We start from the raw sequence: 7,383 nt of genomic DNA on the forward strand, positions 1-7,383 counted from the left end.
AAGATTAAGTGTTGTTGAATGTTAGGATCCCAAATTGACTGTATTCTCATCTCTCTAAAGCTAGTCTTTTGGGGTGAGTTCTACCTAAGTGGTGTGGTTCTAACATTGTAAGCCTTTCTACTACTCTAGCAAAACAAAGCTCAATAGAAGTACATACATATATCATAAACTTCAAATTCTACTCACCCTTCAGAATAATCAGCCTGGAGAAGATCAAGGTAAGTGTCCCACTTGTTCCCAATTACCTACACCAACAATTTAAACACAAACCAAAATTAACTAATTAAAATATAATAGATAAAAAGAACAAAAACTGAACTTTCATCTTCTCATTAAGCAATCAAACATACATTAACTAAGCATTTCGACTAAAAACTAAAGGAAAATAGGAATGACCATCTTAAACATTGAAAATTTAACGGAAAAGGAAAAAAAAAACTTAAAGCCTATCAAATCCCTAAAAAATAATGAAGTGAAATTAGTTTAATAGACTAATTGCAAGCTGTTGGATACATTGCAAGCTAAAATGATAGCAATGAACCCAAACTGAAACAATCTATTTGGGGTTCGCAATCTTTTCTTTAGAGAATAAAAAATTAAATTTATGCTTTGGAACCCCAAGACAATCCCAAATAATAGACTACTGCCAACGAGCCCTCTTCTTTAAAAATCCCCAGCAAGCAATATTATAATTTGGCCACTGAAAATTAGAAACTAAATAACAATTTCTTAGCTCATTTTTTAACTACTCAGGCTCAATATCAACTGTTTGTGGTGGGAGCTGGGCATTATAGCTCCATTAATCTTTTAACCAGATCACAAATACCATTGCAGTTAATAAAACTGAATTAATATAGAAAGAAATAAAAAGAAAGAGCAAACCTGGGAATAAAGACCAAACTGTTATCAGCTTCTACGGCGCCGCCAATGTCGATTGGAGTGGATGGAATTCTGGAGTTTGGGCTGGGGTTAATTTTTGGGTTTGGGCGAGGATTTAGACGAGAGGGTTTGGGCGAGAGGGTTTGCGTGAGGGTTTGGGCGAGGGTTTCTGGGTTTGGGCGAGAGGGTTTCTGGGTTGTACGTCTGATATGTCGATCGAGCAGCTGGTTGAGGTTTTGGGATTTTAGGGATGACTTTTTATCCCGATTATTTAGTTAAAACCGGGATAAAAGGGTTTCACACTAAACCCTTTTATCCCGGTTTTTAACTAATAACCGGGATAGAAGGTTTCCCTAAAAAATTTATCCCCTGTTTGGCAAACTCATAAAAATCGAATCTTGAAATTATTTTTTTGCCTTTAATTTTTTTTTTAACTTTCTACCAAACAGAGCCCTTGTCTAAAAAAATATTTGCTGCATATTTGAGGCGCCAAATCTAAAAGTGGGATAAAAAGTCTTTATATATCTTTTATCCCATTTTTTATTTTTGTTAACTAAAAAAGTGGGATAAAAGGTCCCCTTTCTTGTAGTGACAGATACAAAAAATGTAAACAGTTTTGTCATAGCACTTTTAGATCGGATTATAATTAAACTTTATTTTGACAAAAAATCAATTCATGGTCCTATTTGTACTATTTTAAAAAATACAGGGTCCATTTTGTCATTTAACAAAACACAGGGTCCCATTGGTAACTTTTGTAAAACAGAGGGTCCAAAATGGTATTTACCCTTATTTATACTTATTTAATATATAATAAATTCGTTAACAAACTCTAAATTAAATTAATACATGTAAAATAAAAGTATCGATGATGCGTCCTGAAACAATTGATGAGGATAGGGAGGACACACCAATTTGGAGACAACAAATTTTTTTCCACTAACCCTATGCTAATTATTATTTTTTAACTTGTTATATCAGATAGAAAGAGATATAACGCTAATCCATATAGTTAATCAAACTCAAGCTTTCCGTAATGTTGACTTTTCCTTTTAGCCTTTGTAGGTTGTGCTTTTGGGTGGTAATCTTTGAGCTAATGATAATATTTATATGATCTACCCTAGTAGAGAAATAGCCTGAAGAAGAGATTTAAAAAAACATATTTGAAAAGATAGATAAGATTTTTATTATTCGAAAACTTGTGCCCTTAACAGAAAGTGAGAGGCCATGTATATATAGGCCCTCAACAAACAGAAAATACTACAAACCTTAATTATTACAGACAGAAAACGTTAAAGACTTAAATTACATCTTTTCGCAGATAAGGAATTATCTCTGACATATCAAACTCTTCTTTTTATAACTACAAACAAACAAAATTTTCAAATGGCTAGAGGAATCTCTGTTGTCTGAATGGATCCTAGTCGTTAGTTGTCATTTTGTTACGAGAAAGAATCTCTATTGGTCTTGTGAGTAGTCATCGGTCAAGGCACATGAAACAATGGACTGACTTCTTTAGGAGTCACATGTCCACTTCATTATTGCCATAAGACAAACACGTCATAAACAAAAATGAGCATCTTTGCAGTGGTTCAGGAGTTTTACCAATTTTTGTTAATGGGCTCATGTGAGCAGGGTCGACCCTGAGTTGAAATGGGCTATTGGCAAAAAAGAAATTTTAGGCCCTTACTATAAGGATAAATAGTATTTTTTAAAAATTATTAAAAAAAATATGTATATTTTTAAAAGACAATTTTTTTTTATTTGGGCCCTTAAAATGAGTGGGCCTAGGCGCGGGCCTAGCTCGTCTATGCCCAGGGCCGGACCTGCATGTGAGGGACTGAGATTCATGTACTCCTCTGTGTCACTATCGTCTTCTTGCCACACTGATGATTAAGGACTTGCTCTTTTGTTGCCACTTATTGATGCAGTAGGTTTGTTGTTGACAGGTGGAGATATAGATAGTCCCCTACATATTTCTTCATTAGGGTCATTGAGTGAGAATGGGCAGTTACAAGCAGTATCTGGGTATTGCAAATCCTAGAAGATTGAATCATTATAGTCAATCTCATTTTCCTCATCGTAGTGTTTTTTATAATGATTCGTATCTTCTTCTAGTCGTTGGAGATATACTCTGGCGGATAATATTCCCATGGTGTATCATCTTTGGGTTTTGGCCAGATGGCATATGGAATGACCATGTTAATGGAAAACAAGTGTTTTTCCAGCTTTCTTGCTTCTGAGCTACCTATCACGACAAGTGGGTGTTCGCTTGACTTGTGTATTTTGACACTTGCTGTAAATGACAAATCATGATTAACATGTAGCCTGAGTAGCAAAATTGTAAAGCAGCACAATGGGTTTGCCATGTTTTCAGTGGCTAGGCAATTGAGTTCCACGGGTCTCTTGTTGCGGACCTTTTCCCACTCTTGTGTAAGGAGTGCGTCCCATTCGGGCAATGGTTTGAACTATTGGATGTTGGTAGGCATGTCTGAGGTCCATGCATTGGATATAGCTACGAACTGATGTCCAGAGCCCTATTGTGAGGATTTCAACCGCAATAGTGTATGAACTTGGCAGATACCAGTAGAGATCTGTCATCTTTTTTGGCATGAATATGTATTTTTTCATGTGTAACAGTTTGGCAAATGGGTAGTCTGGGTAGAAGCCAAATTCTTCGGATATTATCTTTCCATATGTCCTGACGAGAGTGGAATGAACTTTTAGGGCTCTTTGAATTGCTTTAACCCTTGGGTTTTTGCTTTTGACAATTATTTTAGCATCACTGGAAAATATAGGGATGATAAGTGATAAGTTGGCCATGTAGATCAGTGGGATTGGATTAATAGTGTGTGAGTTGATCATATTTATAATAGGCTTGCCTGGTCGAGAGAGGAAATTAGAAATCATATTTGTTCTTGTTGAAAAAAGTGTTTACCTCCTTAGGGAATGATTCAACCTCTAAGACTAGAATTGATTGTAATAGTCTGGTTAATATTTCTAGGGAGGAATTTCATCATGTGAATCCCACTTCTTTTTTCTAGTGTTATGAACTTGAAGTTCTTTTAAAACAAATGCAAGGGTGTATATTTTTAAATATAGGTTATTGTAGTATCATTTTTTTAGTTAAGTTGTTTTGTGCAGTTTTTAAGTCGTGTTATTGTGTCTAACTTATATTAAAGATAAATCTTACCTATTCTTTCGATATGGAATTTGAATTGATACCCCAACACAGAAAAATTAAAATTATGGGTTTGTCAACTAACAATCAATTTTTTCAAATTATCAATCGACTAATTAAAAAAATATATATTCGTAATGTGAAAATTCTTCAAACAGGTGTACTCAACATTTGTAACAAGCTGAAATATTACCTCCTGAATTATGTGTTAGAAAAATTAATAATAAACCCAAGATCTATTTGTATATAACATAGAACACAATAGTAATATATAATAATTAGGTATGTGTACCTGATTGATCCATAGCAATCACCTCAATTCGATCCATAGCAATTACTTCAATTCAATTCGATAGTGCAATACTATCAACTAAGTCTTCCTCCCTAGATCTCTAAATCAGAAGCAGTTTATTTATCTGATTATCATAAGGTATACAATTGTGATGAGACAATATGTATTTATAGAGTTAGGGAGTGGACTTAGCTACAAAACCCTAGTTGGGCTGGGCCTGCTCATCAAAGGCTTCAGTCAACTAGAAAAGCCCACACTTCTGCTTCACCTAGACTTTACACACAGATGCTAAGCCCATTAACAATTGATCACCGGCAACATGGGCTAACACAGCAAAGAACTATCCAATCAACCCAAGTTTTAATAAAACCAACAAAAGTTAATGTAAGCCCAAATAAAAAGTCTAACATTCTCCCACTTGGGCTACATTAATTTTAATACATATATATTATATATCAAAATAATTTTGTTTGAAAACGACTCATGGGTTGAACAACAGGAAAACATTTGTGGCCACTTTAAAAAATGATAGTTCTCTGATAGCATCTCAACATACCGGTCCAATTTAACCTTTGATAATGAACTATGACAATTATATTGTTTTTTACTCAACAAAAGACATTCATAATCACAAATACCAAAGTATTAAATTGACATGGTCAATAAGTCTAGTAGTGTGGTAAGGAATTATGTTCAACATGTGATCAATTCAAAATAACATAATATCCTTATCAGTCCTCAATTTCACTGATACCGTGATGCTTAATAAATAAGCCAGTGAAATTTAACATACACTACTTAATAAATAAGTAAGTGTCATTAAACTTGCTTAAAACATTAAGCCAACAAAATATCATTGTCATTTAGTAAATATACTTAAAATACAATAATCACAACAAGATATGAACTATATGCTTTCAATTCAATTATTCTCGAGAATATAACAAAGCCTAACTGAAAGCATAAACATCCAATAATCAAAAAGTATTGGCCCACAAAGTAGTTCATGACATCAACAAGTAAACTACATATAAATGTAATCTCAAAAGATAAAACAAGAAACTCCCACTAACCCAAAGGAACAAAAGATTATAAAAATACTCATATTAAAAACATGTTTATCAAACAATATGACACTTAATCCTTTGGTTAGAGGATCTGCAAACATCAACTTGGTCTTTCAATATTCTATCACAATGTCTCCTTTCTTAACCAACTTTATTTCCTTATATTTTGAAGCACTACTGATCTCATTATTCTTTGAAAAGAAAACAACAATATTATTATCAGAATAGATTAGTATAGGAGAGGAAATAGGATCAACCACTCGTATCTCTAAAATCAAATTCTTTAACCATAAAGCTTGCAAAGATGCCCCATAACATGCAACAAACTCAGCATACATAGTAGATGATGTGATCAAAGTCTGTTTAACACTCTTCCAAGAAATAGCAGCACCAGCCAAGGTGAAAATATAGCCAGAAGTTGACTTTAAATCATCTACACAACCACCAAAATCTGAATCTGAATAACCAACAACTCGAAGATTGTCAATATGCTTATACACAAGCATAAAACTCTTCGTTCTTTACAAATATCTCAAAACTTTCTTGGTTGCAACCCAATGATCATAACCAGGATGAGATAAATATCTCTCAAGAACATTGACTACGAAAGCTATGTCAGGTCGAGTGCAAACCTGAGCATACATCAAACTCCCTAATGCACTTGCATATGGGATATTCTTCATTGATCCTCTTTTTAAGTCGTTCTTAGGACAATGTTGCTTAGTAAATTTGTCCCTTTCAGAATAGGAACGAAACCAGCTTTACACAAATCCATGTTATACCTTTTGAGCACACGATTAATGTAAGCTTCTTGAGATAAGCCAAGAACTTTTCGATTTCTATCACGATGGATCTCAATCCCCAAAACATAAGATCCCTCTCCAAGATCTTTCATATCAAAATTGGTAGACAGAAAACTTTTGGTCTCATTTAGTAATGACAAATCACTGCTGGCAAGTAAAATATCGTCTACATAAAGAACAAGAAAAAATATGATGACTCCCACTGATCTTCATATAAATACACTAGTCAAACTTGTTCTCAATGAAACCCAACAATGTCACAACCTTATCAAACTTCAAGTACCACTGGTGAGATGCCTGTTTGAGACTATAAATGGATCATTTCAATTTGCAAACCAAATTGCCATTTCCATTTTCCTCGAAGCCTTCAGGTTGTGATATATAGACTTGCTCACTCAATTCTCCATTACAGTTTTAACAATAATTTGATGCAACTCTGAATCAGAGTGCACAACTAAATCCATAATAATTCTGAATGAATCTTTAGTGGAAACAGGTGAGAAAATTTTGAGTGTAATCAATACCTTCTCTTTGAGTAAAGCCTTTAGCCACTAAACGTGCTTTAAACCTTTCAATATGTCCCTTTTTATTCCTTTTAGCCTTTAAAATCCACTTACAACCTATTGGTTTAAAGCCATCAGGTAATAAAACTAGCTCCCATACACCATTTTTCTTCATGGAGTCGATCTCATCATCCGTAGCTGCTAACCATTTTGAAGATTGTGGTCTATTAAGTGCTTCACTAAAAGTGACAGGATCCACAAAATGATCAATATCATATTCTCCTTCTCTAAGATAAACAAAATTATTATGACACTTTTTTTGACTTCTTTTGTCTCTGAGATCTTCTTAGAGGAGGTACTTCTGGAATAACCTCTATTTGTTGACCATCATTTTGAATGACATATTCCACAATTAGATTTCTCTGATAACAGGACCCTCATCAACAACAAAACCTTCTTCAATAATAGGTTCCTCATCAATAATAGGACCCTCGTTATCTTAGATATTAGGAGCAATATATTCATCAGCAATGGGAGTGTTATCAACTAGAGTAAGAATAAGACTGCTATTATTATCATCTCTTGAAAAGGACATAAGAATAAAAATTCCTTTAGATGACTCTCCCGTTTCAAGAGATGTTGAAGGAATATTTTCAGC

This window comes from Cannabis sativa, chromosome 9 (assembly GCF_029168945.1).
Source record: "Cannabis sativa cultivar Pink pepper isolate KNU-18-1 chromosome 9, ASM2916894v1, whole genome shotgun sequence".
NCBI lineage: Eukaryota > Viridiplantae > Streptophyta > Magnoliopsida > Rosales > Cannabaceae > Cannabis > Cannabis sativa.